Source organism: Scyliorhinus torazame, chromosome 6 (genome assembly GCF_047496885.1).
Source record: "Scyliorhinus torazame isolate Kashiwa2021f chromosome 6, sScyTor2.1, whole genome shotgun sequence".
Classification (NCBI taxonomy): domain Eukaryota; kingdom Metazoa; phylum Chordata; class Chondrichthyes; order Carcharhiniformes; family Scyliorhinidae; genus Scyliorhinus; species Scyliorhinus torazame.
In genome coordinates this window covers 161,094,787-161,111,017 of record NC_092712.1, presented here as the reverse complement: position 1 = coordinate 161,111,017, position 16,231 = coordinate 161,094,787, and the positions used below count along the sequence as shown (strand labels likewise).

Below are 16,231 nucleotides of genomic sequence, written 5' to 3'. Positions count from 1 at the left end.
CCAATTTTCTGCTACGTTTCAGAGAAGTTGACAATTATCTGGAACTTGGTTTCCGAGTGAGTGCACAGACATAAACATCATCTGCATATTGAAGTTCTATGACTGAGGTTCGGGTGTTTTTGGTTTTGGTTTGAGGATGGTGTAGGTTGGCCTGTCCTGTATATTATCTCCATGCCTGTGGATAATTTTCTGGAGGTGAGATGTAGTATTGCAGAAAGGAAAATGGAGAAGATACTTGGTGCTATGTTGGTGCCTTGTTTGACCCCAGTTTTCACTGAGATAGGGATTGTGGCAGTTCTGTTGGTGAGGATCACGGGTTTTATGTCATCATGGAGTAGGCAGAGAGTGGCAACATCTTTCTGAGGGAAGCCAAATTTGAGGAGGAGAATCAATAAGGCCTCACAGTTGAGTCAAAGGCTTATGTGGGGTAAAATAAGTAAATTTACAATGGCTGGTACTGTTCCTTGCACTGCTTGGATTTGTCACACAGTGAAAATCATGTCTGTGCTCCCTCTCAATGGTTGAAAACCACATGGCAACTCTGGAGATCCTTGGCTGCTGGAGGAGGTGGTTGGGGAGGATTCATGCCATGGTGTTCCCTGTGACAGACAGCAGGAAGATTATTCTGTAGTTGCTGCAGTTGAACTTGCCTCCCTTCTTGAATTTAGTGGTGATCACACTGTCCCTGGAATACCTCAGCTTGATGTCTTCTTCCCAGAGGTATATTGTGTAGCTGTGCCAGGCATGCTCCTCTGCCGTGTTTCAGGATTTGAGCTGGGATTCCATCTGGATGAGCTTTATTCCATGCTTGACTGTCATTGGGATGGGATCTCGAGTGATTGTTTTGATAGCACGGGAGAAACTGCTCTCTGCAAGTTGTTGGATGTCGTGCACTTTCTCCATTCACCACAATCCCAACAAACCGAAGCTGTCATCTGATTATCGGGCCAGTAGCTGACCTGCATCTAAGAACCCACGGTGCAAGTGAAAGTGAAATACAAAGGCAGCTCTCCTCTTGCACATCACTTGTGAAAAAGTAGGGGGGGGAAATTCCTTCGAAATATCATTCAAATAGTGTTTTAGACAGTGTGAAGAATTGTGCTTGATAGTAGACTTGGAGAGCTTGCCAGTTGTTAAGGTGTCAGTGAGGTACAGGAATTCAATTTGTTCAATGTAGCTCTGTGAAACATCCAGGGGGAATAGTGCCACGTTTAAATATCGCCAGTAAGAAAATAAGGGCAGGATTGAAATATGTCTAGTCCTGATTTATACTAAATACACTTGTTTAAAATATGGCTTATATATTCACTAAAAACACGTGTTTGGGTCTTGGTACTGATCGCTCCATTGAAGTAGAACTTTCTGAAACATACACTTGGTAACCATTGGAGTCTGCGGCATCCATGAAGGGAGAGGATTTGCAGCGCACTCTTCCAGATAAGCTATAAGGACTCGACTAAGTTCTTCAAACTGCCCTAAGCTTCTCAATTACACCGAATCTAACCCCGTATCCCGAATAGCTAAACATCGCCGCGATTCTTCGCCATCCTTTGAAAGTATTCGTGTAAATGGGTTAACAAAAGGTGTCCCAGTGCTGACAGATCAGCACGATTGTATTATGCGGATCCCAGCACTTGCAGCTCAGGAATAAAAATCTATACATTGGGCTAGTTTCCTTTCTAACAGCTCTGCATCATTACTGGCTTAGCGGCCATTGCCAGAAAGCGGGAATCCAGGAGCAGTACTGGAGCCGGACAGCAGCTGATGACAAGAGAACCCCCCCATGTGAATGTGAAAGTGTTCCAGTTCTGGCTGGCCAGCTAGCGGATTGCAGTCAGGCTGGGGAGAGGGTCAGCCACATTCTGCAAGGAGCCGGGGGAAGCTCCAGTCACAGTCATTCGTTCAGATCGGCCTCTTCACAGAGCGGGCGCCCAATTGGATGGAGGTGGCGACCCTGAAAGGAGAGGGCAGAGCATGAGGGGAAAGTAGCTCATATCGCTAATGCGATTGGAATTACAGGAATCACGGAACACCTACTTTCAGCTACCTCTTATTCATTTCGCGAGGGAACATTCACATCAGTTGGGATTTCTACCTCGGTGGAGAGAAGAAGGAGCGATAAAAAGATGCAATCTCAATCATATAGCTTGCATTCCATTTGAGGAGCTGTCACCACAACTCGGAGCATCTTCACAGCGAGGATCCAATAGGTATTGAATCTCCATTTCTTAAAAGTTTATTCTTCTAATGATGTAAAGTGTTAATCAGTTTGTGTGTGTGTGTGTGTGTGGGGGGGGGGGGGGGGGGGGGATTCTGCTCAGTCCCGGTGAGATCGCGGTGGTTTCTGAGGTTTATTTTCTCGAATGGGGCAGTGAGAGTGAAGCTCGAGTGGATTCGGGCCACACTGGACATTACAGCAGAGGATTGCCACGGGTTTTCTATTCACTGGGGAGAAACTCGGACCAGCTCAGAAAACGAGTAAAAAGATTAATATTGGAGAAATAGCTGCTGGATTTCAGACAGGACAGGCAGAAATATATCAGCGAGCAATGGAACTCGGGCAGTTACTGAAAGAGGTCAGTCTCAGAGCGCACTGTGTACACTGCTGTCCTGCTCAAACACAAGATTCCCAACTCCTCCTGACCCAATACAAGCGGCTATTGAATTCGTTCACACCACATCTGAAGTGGGAGCCCTGTGCGTTTTGCCTGAATGCAGGATGTCTGAACACTTTATCATCGGGGAGCAAATATGTACAATCACGGGGAGCAATGTGTGCCAGAAGTTTTTCTTCAGAAAAACAGAATGTATGAACTGCATTTTTTCTCCCAATAATACTTGTTACTATAGCGAAATGTCCCCATTCATTGGCAGCCTGTGCCCCCTCTTTATAAAGTCAGCTTGTTTCTAAGGGGTGGGAGGCAAGGATGTAGTGGAAATGCCGGGGAAGAATAAAAAAAGAGATCTGATGGCGAGGGGACCGAATATTGAAGCCCGCGTTCAAATTGGGAACTTTGTCCACTGCAAGATAGGTTGGAAGTTAAACATGCATTTGCACCTTCCTTTATCTCGTCAAAGTCTGATCTCAGAGTAACACGGATTGTATTGTAAGTGAGGTGGCAATGGCTTGTGTCTAGCCTGTGAGGACCTTTACATTGAAAATGGACTCCAAGTGTGGACTCTATTTTTACCCGGCAATGAGCTGGTATTTGGTATTTGCCCTCTTGGTTTATTTGTCCGACTGGTTCTGGATTCAGCGGTAAATCACAACCGAGCATCTGACAGGTTTCCAAACTGTCCATGAACTTCCGCTGGTGCGTATTGGGGACGGGGACGTAATTCCATATTGTCGAGCAAAGTGAGTTATTTCCATTTAACCAGGTTGCAAAAACACTGCAAGAAGCTTTATTTTTAAATCCACCCCTGGTAATTCCGAGTTGTTAATGGTATTTCATTCGCACATGGAGGAAGTAAAGCTGTATTATTGCTGATATCTGGAGCAGTTCCGCGTACGAATCTTTCCACTGCCTGATCAGGATAATACGGTTAATTGCTGATGCATCAAATTCTGGACGAATAACAAGACCGCTCTGGAAATGCAAACTGCAGATAAGGGGAGCGCTCACAGTGCAATTGGGGGTTTTTGTTAACACGTATTTCATTATACTGAATATTGCAAACCACACCTATACTGCACATTAAGAGGCGATGTCTAACCCAACTAAAATTGCAACAGCTCTCGATGATTTCCCCAACATTAATGCAAAGAGAACGTTTTTAAATTAACTGATGCTACTTACTGAAAATATGCAGCCCGGCCACCTATCTGGGTGCACAATGCCAATCTGAGATGATTGGATTTGCTATGAAGCCAGACGCCCATCCCAGAGGGAAAGGAGTCGAAGGGCTTCAGCAGTACCAAGCTCTGGGGAAACTGGGCTTTATATGTATTATGGCTGAATGCAAATATATTTACAAATGTTCCCGTTTTATGTGCAGAAAACAAACCATGGTCCAAACTAGCGCCGTTCTGGGCCTTCAAAAAGTCTCAGCAAAGTCAGTCACGTTGTTTGTGGCATAAGTTGCTTAATACATTGGAATTCCCCACGATTGTTCATTTATCTTTCGCTTCATTTGCCAGTTTAAAGCTGTGAATTTGATTTTATTGGGTTATTTATCACAGTTACTGTTAATTCTGATTTGGAGCATTGTCCATTTTCGTGATAACTCCTTCCAGAAGTCCACACATACTACGTAAAGAATTACATCCTAACATCGAATCTATGTTGGAGATGACCATTGCCTTGTGTGACATGTACACTATTTGTCAGAGGAATTGTGAATGGTACTGTGATTATCAGCAAACATCCCCCCCACTCCTGACCGTCATTTGGAGGGAAGCTCATTGATGGAACAACTGAAGATGGTCAGGCCTAGGACACTTGCCTTGGGGCCTCTGCAGTGATGTCCTAGGGCTGAGATCATTGACTTCAAACAACCACAACATTTGTCCTTTTGTGCTAGCTTTGCTATTCTAAAGTTTTCTCCCGATTCCCATTGATTCCAGTTTTGCTGGGGCTCCCTGATGCCACTCTCGGTCAAATGCTACCGTGGTGTCAAGGGCAGTCACTCTTATTTCAGCTCTTGTCACATTTTTAGACCAATGCTGTAACGAGGTGTGACCCTCATGGAATACAAACTGAGCGTCAGGGAGTAAGCAGAATTTTTCTGAGCGAGTGCCGCTTGATAACACTGTCCATGACACCAGCCAATGCTTTGCTGATGATTGAGACTGATGGAGTGGTAACCGGCAGGGTTGGGTTTGCGCTATTTTTTGTGAAAAGGACACACCTGGGAAATTTTCCACATTGTCAAGTAAATACCAGCATTGTATCTGGAGTGCAGGTCTACAATATTCCAGCCAAGATGTTTGTCAGGGCTGGTAGCACTATCGGTATCCAATGCCTTCAGCCATTGCTTGTTGTCACATGGAGTGAATCAAATTGGCTGAACACAGATGAGAACTTGTGATTGTTCTACTTTGAAAGAAAGACATGTTTGGGTTTAAGTTAGGGTTCTGTGATAGATTGGTTTTGAAGGAAAAGATTGTTAAATTTAGCTGTGTTGGGGATCCCTTCCAATTATTAACATATTCTCAGATGTCCTGTCCTAACTTCCAACATGTTGGGCTGAATTCTCCAATTTTGAGGCTGTGTCCCCACGCTGGCTTGGGATCGGTGGCGTTTTACGACCGAAGATTTGGTGGAAAACTGCCACCGATCCTCCTTTTGGCTGGGGGCTAGCAGCTGAGCAGCGTAGAGCACCCGGCTCTAGCTGCTGATATGGCCCGAAGAATTGCTGGATCCCTGGCCGCGCATGCACACGGTGGTGGCCTGCAGTGGCTGCGCCATGCAATAAGGCGCCGGCTGATCGCGGACCCGGCCTGCAAAATAGTTCCACCCCCCTTCGGCTGGTTCGTGAGCACCGGACTACCCTCCAACAGTACCCCCAGCCCCTGACAAAGTCCCCCATGCCCGCGGATTGGACCTCCCCCAACTGGAGGTGCTGGACTGAGTCCGCAACCGCCACGTCAAACTCCCGACGGATGACAGCACACTCGACCGATGCTGTGGGGAACTCAGCGGGTCGGGGGCAGAGCATCGGGGGGGGGCTCAGGCAATGTCCTGGGGCCGTCGGTATGGCACGCGCCTTGGAGGGGGGCAGAGCTCTGCGAAAGCAGCGCCGCCACCGATTTGGTCGGAAACGGGTATTCTCCAGCCAATGGCCGAACGCGGTTGCGGTGTCGGGGACCGGAGAATGTGGCCCGTTGTGTTAGCTAAATTAAGGAAAATGATGCTGTCAGGCTGAAAATAACATTTAATAGTGAGCCACACCAGAAATAACTGAAGAAAATCAACAAATCAGAAAAAACATTGGAATAGCATGACAGGTGGACAGAAATCTGTTGACCTGATGACTTTCAGACCCACATCCTCACTAAAGATGTTCCTTTTGCACTATCTTCTGAATCTTTTATGTTTCATCTTATATCTGTGACTGCTTGACCTAGAACCCTTAATGATTGGAAACAGTTTGAAGTTGTTTTAGGCTCACCCCCTTCTTTGTATTTGAAAAACCTTTATTACAGGCTTGTTTGCCCTTCAGCCCCACATCCTTGCCTGATTTACGGGCACCCAGTGAGGAGGGGGAGGACAGGAATGGAGGAGGACCTCCCTATGAACCTGTTCCTAGGCCTGGCCAAACTTGTTATCAACATGTCCAGACAGCGAAAGACGAAGGGGGACCTGACCCGACTGTCTGCCCCTTTACTGTGGCTACATTCGCGGCTGAGTGCCCCTGGAGAAAGAGAATTTGGTGTCCACTGGCACCATCGAGGCCTTTCATACCCGGTGTGTGCCGCAGGGTCTGGGGTACTTTAGTGACCCTTTTAATCACATTTTGGTTTGATGTTTTAAGTTTCATTTGCTCTTTGTTTTGTTTAAGGCCGTATCCCATTAAGGGGCTGCCCCTTTTAATTTGTCCCTCAGTTTGTTTAATTTAGTTTAATTGTTTTCCATCAAAATGGCCTTTATTGGTAGAGGGATTGAGTTCCGGAGTCGGGAGGTCATGTTGCAGCTGTACAGAACTCTGGTACGGCCGCATTTGGAGTATTGCGTACAGTTCTGGTCACCGCATTATAGGAAGGACGTGGAGGCTTTGGAGCGGGTGCAGAGTAGATTTACCAGGATGTTGCCTGGTATGGAGGGAAAATCTTATGAGGAAAGGCTGATGGACTTGAGGTTGTTTTCATTGGAGAGAAGAAGGTTAAGAGGAGACTTAATAGAGGCATACAAAATGATCAGGGGGTTGGATAGGGTGGACAGTGAGAGCCTTCTCCCGCGGATGGATATGGCTGGCACGAGGGGACATAACTTTAAACTGAGAGGTAATAGATATAGGACAGAGGTCAGAGGTAGGTTCTTTACGCAAAGAGTAGTGAGGCCGTGGAATGCCCTACCTGCTAGAGTAGTGAACTCGCCAACATTGAGGGCATTTAAAAGTTTATTGGATAAACATATGGATGATAATGGCATAGTGTAGGTTAGATGGCTTTTGTTTCGGTGCAACATCGTGGGCCGAAGGGCCTGTACTGCGCTGTATTGTTCTATGTTCTATATAGTTGGAAACCGTTAGCTCCTATTTCCCATTTTCCACCCTTTCATAATTTTTAACAATGGTATCATATCATTCTGCAATTAGCATTGTGTTAACAACAATAGCTCAATTTTTCCAGTCTTCCTTTGTAATTCTATTTCTTCATACCACATACCCCAGTGAATCTGCATTCTACTCTCTCGAGCCTCAATATCCTTCCTAATGCATTGTGACATTACTGCCCACAGTACTCTAACTGAGATCTTATTATTCTATGCCTTTTGTGATCGAACCTGGGAAACCATCAGCTTGTATTTACAGGCCATTAACCTGATTTGCTGCCTTTAATGTTCTGTGAACATGTACCCCCAAATCTCTCAGTCCTTCTCTAGCGTGGAGTATATTTCCATTCTGAGTATAATAATTGCTGCTCTTATTTTGTCAAATACATAATTTCACATTGCCTTCCATTTGCCATTTAATATCCAGTACCCCCAATTTATCATTTATCTTTGCAGTTTCTAAAGACTTTTTGTTGCAACCATCCAAAAAATTCAACACCAGTCCCTCTAGGCCAGGCCTGCTGAAGCTTTTTGCGAGGTGGGGAGGTGGGGGGATAAAAATGTTTTTCTCACCCATGGCGCTGATGAGCAGCTTCAGAAAGACAAGGCTTCACACATTAAACATTCAGTATTTTTAAATAGCTGACATATGAAATGAAACAACTTACTGAGCTAAGAAAATGTCAAAACAATAAATTGATAATTCAAAAAGGAGTAATAAATAAATATGATCATTAGTGTGTAGAAGGGTGAAGGTGTGTGTGCCCAGCTCACTCCCAGTCTCGGTACTCATTCACTCACCATCACCAACTGTGCAAATGGGCGATAGTGTGTGGGAGTGAGGGTGAATGCAAATCCTGAGACTGGGAGTGAGCCAGACACACTCACATGTCCCTGCCTCTCAACCCTCACACCTCCCCAACTCACAAACTCACCCTCCCACTCACACACTCACCCTCCCACTCACACCCCCCCCACTCACACACTCACCCTCCCACTCACAAACTCACCCTCCCACTCACACACTCACCCTCCCACTCACCCCCCCCCCACTCACACTCACCCTCCCACTCACAAACTCACCCTCCCACTCACACACTCACCCTCCCACTCACATCCCCCACTCACACACTCACCCCCCCACTCACAAACTCACCCCCCACTCACACCCCCCCACTCACACACTCACCCTCCCACTCACACACTCAGCCCCCACTCACACCCCCCCCTCACTCACCCCCCCCCCACTCACACCCCCCACTCACACACTCACCCTCCCACTCACACACTCACCCTCCCACTCACACCCCCCACTCACACACTCACCCTCCCACTCACACACTCACCCCCCACTCACAAACTCACCCCCCACTCACACCCCCCCACTCACACACTCACCCTCCCACTCACACACTCACCCTCCCACTCACCCCCCACTCACACACTCACCCCCCACTCACAAACTCACCCCCCACTCACACCCCCCCACTCACACACTCACCCTTCCGCTCACACACTCACCCCCCACTCACAAACTCACCCCCCACTCACACCCCCCCACTCACACACTCACCCTCCCACTCACACACTCACCCCCCACTCACAAACTCACCCCCCACTCACACCCCCCCACTCACACACTCACCCTCCCACTCACACACTCACCCCCCCACTCACACTCTCACCCTCCCACTCACACCCCCTCCCACTCATAAACTCACCCCCCCCACTCACACACTCACCCCCCCACTCACCCCCCCCCACTCACACACTCACCCTCCCACTCACAAACTCACCCCCCACTCACACACTCACCCCCCCACTCACAACCCCCACTCACACACTCACCCTCCCACTTACAAACTCACCACCCCACTCACACACTCACCCCCCCACTCGCACACTCACCCTCCCACTCACAAACTCACCCCACCACTCACACACTCACACCCCCCCACTCACACTCTCACCCTCCCACTCACAAACTCACCACCCCACTCACACACTCACCCTCCCACTCACAAACTCACCCCCCCTCACACACTCACCCCCCCACTCACCCTCCCACTCACACACTCACCCCCCCACTCACACACTCACCCTCCCACTCACAAACTCACCCCCCCCACTCACACTCACCCTCCCACTCACAAACTCAACCCCCCCACTCACACACTCACCCTTCCACTCCCACACTCAGCCCCCCACTCATACACTCACCCTCCCACTCACAAACTCACCCCCCCCCACTCACACACTCACCCTCCCACTCACAAACTCACACCCCCGCACACACACACACACTCACCCTCCCGCGCACACATTCACCCTCCCGCGCAGACACTCACCTTCCCGCGCAGACACTCACCCTCCATGCACACATTCACCCTCCCGCGCAGACACTCACCTTCCTGCGTAGACACTCACCCTCCCATGCACACACTCACCCTCCCGCGCAGACACTCGCCCTCCCGCGCAGACACTCACCCCCCCGCGCAGACACTCACCCTCCCGCGCAGACACTCACCCCCCGCACACATACTCACCCTCCCGCGCAGACACTCACCCTCCCGCGCAGACACTCACCCACCCATCACACACACACCCTCGCACTCACTCACCCCGTCACTCACACACATTCACCCTTCACACACATGTACAAACTCACCTCTCTCATACACATGCACACATACACACACTCATCCCTCTCACAAACTCACCCTCTGTCACACATGCATTCTCACCCCTTTCACGCACATACCACACACACTCACCCCTTCAGCCCATTCTCTCACATACACACACCTATTTCACACACTTGTGCTCATTCCTCTTACACATGCAAACACAACTCTCTTGTCTCTCACACACACATACACACTTACCCCTCTCTCATGCACACACACAGAACCCTTTTTCTCTCACACACACTTACCCCTCTCTCATGCACACACACACTCATTCCCTCTCCCACACACATAATCTTACCCCTCTCACACTCACCCCACCTCACACATACACATATGCACCCTTCTCACACACAGACATACATGCACACACTCAACCCTCACACACTCATCCTTCTCACACCCTCACACATACACTCACATCTCTCACACATGTACACACATACATTCTTACCCCTCTCTCACACACACACTCATCTCTCACACTCTCACACACACACACTCAACCTTCTTACACTCATCCCTCTCACACACACATACACTTACATCTCTCTCACGTATGTACACACATACATTCTCACCCCCTCTTTCACAAACACACACATACTTTCTCACACACACACACACTCAACCCTCACACCCACTCATCCCTCTTACACCGTCACTCACATCTTTCTCACACATGTACACCCTTACGTTCTCACGCCTCTCTGACATACATGCACACATACAGACTCATCTCTCACGCACTCTCACACACACTCACATCTCTCTCTCACACACACACACACACACACACTCACCCCTCTCACACACACATCTCTCTCTCACACGCAGACAAACACACTCACCTTTCTCTCATACACAAACTCACCTCTCGCTCTCTAACTCACACGCACACTCACCTCTCTCACCCTCACACATATACTCACCTTTCTGTCATAAGCACACAGACCTCTTTCTCACACACAGACTCATCTCTCTCTCACACACCCACTCACCTCTCTCTCACACACACACTCATCTCTCTCTCACATGCACACACTCACCCCCTCACACACACACTCACATCTCTCTCTCTCTCAGTCAGACACACACACACTCACCCCTCTCTCACACAGACCCACATCTCTCTCTCACACACACACTCGCCTCTCTCACACACACACACTCACCCCATCACATATACTCACCTCTGTCTCTCTCTCTCGCACAACACGCACATTCACCCCTCAGACACATTTACAGTTCGCATTACAAGAAAGGTCAATCCTGTGTTTGGATGGGTAATAACCATAGACATCAGGTCAGTCAAGTATCTGGACGGATGTTCACAGTGAAACTGATGTCAGTTATCCATATGGATGGGCGTTCAACATTCCAGTTCTACGAAGACAAACTGGATCATGATGTAACAGGTGAAAATCAACCTATTGTATGGTTCAAGAATACTGGGCTGGATTCTCCATTATTGGGACCATATCCCCACACCGGCGTCTAATAGTTTTATTCCTGAAAAACCTGGATCAAAGGGACACAAATTCCCAGCCCTGCAGGGGGCTAGCAGGGACCCGCAGTAAATCTCGTAGCTTTTGCTGCAGATATGGGCCCCCGCACTTTCGGCTCTGAGGTCGCGCATGCGCAGGGCAGATGCCTCCAGCGACCACGCCGTGCCCATGGCTGACTCGGACCGCGGAGCAAGACCCACAAGAGACCCCCCCGATCGGCCGCGCGCCCGACCCTCAACGCCCGCACAAGCATTCCCTGGCCACCCATAAGGCCCCCCATGGCCTCCAATCCGTCCATCCCCGACCAGGACGGCGGCCAACTGAGTCCACAGCCACCACGCGAGTATCCCGGCCGGCTGGAGCACAGTAGTTCCATGCCATCGCGACTTTGGCCGGTCGGGGGCGGAGAATGGATGAGCGGGCCTCTGGCAATAGCCCCTGGCAGGTCCCAGGCGGCGCAGCGTATTCCCCGAGTACACTGTTTTTCGGGGCCCACAGAATCGGTGAACCGGCACCGATCCCAATTTCTTGCGGGAACATGGATTCTCCGCCCCCGCCCTGGCCGGCCCCGATTTCAGCGCGAAGGTGCAGAGACTCCAGCCCACCCACCCTCGCTTACCCACCCACAGCAACAGCCACACCAATACCCACACACTCACCGACTCACCCTTACTCACAAAATCAGTGGGTGAGGAGGTGTGAGGCAAGGAGAAGAGAGACCTGGAGCAAGGTTTGAGGCCTGGCATTTGTCTACAATTGGGTGCACAGCGAGGGATGTGGGAAAGCAATGGGAGTTGGGGAAATGCGGCGTGAGCCGGGAAAGCAGGGAGAGAGCATGGGAAAGCAGCACCAGCCCGGGGAAAAGGGAGAAAGCAGGGGGAATGTGGGGGGAGTTAGGGGATGTGCGGAGAGCCCAGGGAAAGGAGGGAGAAAGCCCAGGGGGTGTGGGGAGACAGCCCAGCGGTAGTGGGGTGGGAGAGAGTGCAAGGGGAAGTGGGGAGAGAGCTCAGGGGATAAATGGGAAGAGAGCCTGGGACATAAATGGGGAGAGAGCCCAAGGGGGAAACGGAGAGTGAGCCAAGTTGGAATCGGGGAGAGAGCCCAAGGGGGAATCGGGGAGAGTGTCCATGGGGAAGTGGGGAGAGAGCCCAGGGGAGGAGAGGGGGAGAGCCCAAGGGGGAATTGGGGAGAGAGCCCAAGGGGGAATCGGGGAGAGAGTCCATGGGGAAGTGGGGAGAGAGCTCAGGGGAGGAGAGGGGGAGAGCCCATGTGCAAACGGGGATAGATCCCGGGGGAGATGTGAGGAGAGAGCCTGGGGTGGGGAGGACACCGGCGGGAGAGTCCAGGGAGGGTGGTATGCGGGGAGAGAGTCCGGGGGGGAGTGCGGGGAGAGAGCCCGGGGGAGGGTAGCGGGATAGCCCGGGGAGGATGGGATTCTGGGAGAGAGCCCGGGGGAGGATAGCGGGTGAGCCCAGGGAGGGTGGGATGCGGGAGAGAGTCTGGGGGGGAGGGGGGTGCGGGGAGAGAGCCCAGGGGAGGATAGCGGGAGAGCCCGGGGAGGGTGGGATGTGGGGAGAGAGCCCGGGGGAGGATAGCGGGAGAGCCCATGGAGGGTGGGATGCGGGGAGAGAGAATCTGGGTCCGGGTGGGGATGCGATGAGAGTGCCCGGGGAGGTTCGGATGCGGGGAGAGAGAGTCCGGGGGAGAGCACGGGGAGGGTGGGATGCGGGAAGCGAGTCCGGGGAAGGACAGGGGGAGAGCCCAGGTGCAAACGGGGAGAGCACAGGGGTGGATGCAGGAAAAGAGTCCGGGGGAAGCTGGGAGAAACCCGGGGGGTGAGTGGGAGAGCCTGGTTTGAAGCAGAGAGGGAACCCAGGAGGGAATGTGGTAAGAAATCCCATGAGAACATAGAACATAGAAAATACAGCACAGAACAGGCCCTTCGGCCCACGATATTGTGCCGAACCTTTGTCCTAGATTAATCATAGATTATCATTGAATTTACAGTGCAGAAGGAGGCCATTCGGCCCTTTGAGCCTGCACCGGCTCTTGGAAAGAGCACCCTACCCAAACTCAACACCTCCACCCAACACCAAGGGCAATTTGGACATTAAGGGCAATTTATCATTGGCCAATTCACCTAACCCGCACATCTTTGGACTGTGGGAGGAAACCGGAGCACCCGGAGGAAACCCACGCAGACACGGGGAGGACGTGCAGACTCCGCACAGACAGTGATCCAAGCCGGAATCGAACCTGGGACCCTGGAGCTGTGAAGCAATTGTGCTATCCACAATGCTACCGTGCTGCCCTTAAGAACAAATAAATCTACACTATATCATTTTACCGTCATCCATGTACCTATCCAATAGCTGCTTGAAGGTCCCTAATGTTTCCGACTCAACTACTTCCACAGGCAGTGCATTCCATGCCCCCACTACTCTCTGGGTAAAGGACCTACCTCTGATATCCCTCCTATATCTTCCACCTTTCACCTTAAATTTATGTCCCCTTGTAATGGTTTGTTCCACCCGGGGAAAAAGTCTCTGACTGTCTACTCTATCTATTCCCCTGATCATCTTATAAACCTCTATCAAGTCACCCCTCATCCTTCTCCGTTCTAATGAGAAAAGGCCTAGCACCCTCAACCTTTCCTCGTAAGACCTACTCTCCATTCCAGGCAACATCCTGGTAAATCTTCTTTGCACCTTTTCCAAAGCTTCCACATCCTTCCTAAAATGAGGCGACCAGAACTGTACACAGTACTCCAAATGTGGCCTTACCAAAGTTTTGTACAGCTGCATCATCACCTCACGGCTCTTAAATTCAATCCCTCTGTTAATGAACGCGAGCACACGATAGGCCTTCTTCACAACTCTATCCACTTGAGTGGCAACTTTCAAAGGTGTATGAACATAGACCCCAAGATCTCTCTGCTCCTCCACATTGCCAAGAACTCTACCGTTAACCCTGTATTCCGCATTCATATTTGTCCTTCCAAAATGGACAACCTCACACTTTTCAGGGTTAAACTCCATCTGCCACTTCTCAGCCCAGCTCTGCATCCTATCTATGTCTCTTTGCAGCCGACAACAGCCCTCCTTACTATCCACAACTCCACCAATCTTTGTATCGTCTGCAAATTTACTGACCCACCCTTCAACTCCCTCATCCAAGTCATTAATGAAAATCACAAACAGCAGAGGACCTAGAACTGATCCCTGCGGTACGCCACTGGAAACTGGGATCCAGGCTGAATATTTGCCATCCACCACCACTCTCTGACTTCTATCGGTTAGCCAGTTCGTTATCCAACTGGCCAAATTTCCCACTATCCCATGCCTCCTTACTTTCTGCATAAGCCTACCATGGGGAACTTTATCAAATGCCTTACTAAAATCCATGTACACTACATCCACTGCTTTACCTTCATCCACATGCTTGGTCACCTCCTCAAAGAATTCAATAAGACTTGTAAGGCAAGACCTACCCCTCACAAATCCGTGCTGACTATCCCTAATCAAGCAGTGTCTTTCCAGATGCTCAGAAATCCTATCCATCAGTCCCCTTTCCATTACTTTGCCTACCACCGAAGTAAGACTAACTGGCCTATAATTCCCAGGGTTATCCCTAGTTCCTTTTTTGAACAGGGACACGACATTCGCCACTCTCCAATCCCCTGGTACCAACCCTGTTGACAGTGAGGACGAAAAGATCATTGCCAACGGCTCTGCAATTTCATCTCTTGCTTCCCATAGAATCCTTGGATATATCCCGTCAGGCCCGGGGGACTTGTCTATCCTCAAGTTTTTCAAAATGCCCAACACATCTTCCTTCCTAACAAGTATTTCCTCGAGCTTACCAATCTGTTTCACACTGTCCTCTCCAACAATATCGCCCCTCTCATTTGTAAATACAGCAGAAAAGTATTCGTTCAAGACCTCTCCTATCTCTTCAGACTCAATACACAATCTCCCGCTACTGTCCTTGATCGGACCTACACTCGCTCTAGTCATTCTCATATTTCTCACATATGTGTAAAAGGCCTTGGGGTTTTCCTTGATCCTACCCGCCAAAGATTGTTCATGCCCTCTCTTAGCTCTCCTAATCCCTTTCTTCAGTTCCCTCCTGGCTATCTTGTATCCCTCCAATGCCCTGTCTGAACCTTGTTTCCTCAGCCTTACATAAGTCACCTTTTTCCTCTTAACAAGACATTCAACCTCTCTTGTCAACCATGGTTCCCTCACTCGACCATCTCTTCCCTGCCTGACAGGGACATACATATCAAGGACACGTAGCACCTGTTCCTTGAACAAGTTCCACATTTCACTTGTGCCCTTCCCTGCCAGCCTATGTTCCCAACTTATGCACTTCAATTCTTGTCTGACAACATCGTATTTACCCTTCCCCCAATTGTAAACCTTGCCCTGTTGCACGTACCTATCCCTCTCCATTACTAAAGTGAAAGTCACAGAATTGTGGTCACTATCTCCAAAATGCTCCCCCACTAACAAATCTATCACTTGCCCTGGTTCATTACCCAGTACTAAATCCAATATTGCCTCTCCTCTGGTCGGACAATCTACATACTGTGTTAGAAAAGCTTCCTGGACACACTGCACAAACACCACCCCATCCAAACTATTTGATCTAAAGAGTTTCCACTCAATATTTGGGAAGTTAAAGTCGCCTATGACTACTACCCTGTGACTTCTGCACCTTTCCAAAATCTGTTTCCCAATCTGTTCCTCCACATCTCTGCTACTATTGGGGGGCCTATAGAAAACTCCTAACAAGGTGACTGCTCCTTTCCTATTTC

The 16,231-nt window shown here is 49.8% G+C and overlaps 1 protein-coding gene across 1 annotated transcript in view; it reads left to right on the top strand.

Annotated features, from left to right (window-relative positions):
* The first annotated feature begins 1,826 nt into the window (after positions 1 to 1,826).
* calcr (calcitonin receptor) overlaps positions 1,827 to 16,231 on the top strand; it is a 546,460-nt gene continuing 532,055 nt past the window's right edge. Inside the window, exon 1 of the mRNA XM_072509015.1 lies at positions 1,827 to 2,210. The gene's annotated coding sequence lies outside the window, so the exon portion shown is untranslated. The remainder of the gene's footprint in view (positions 2,211 to 16,231) is intronic.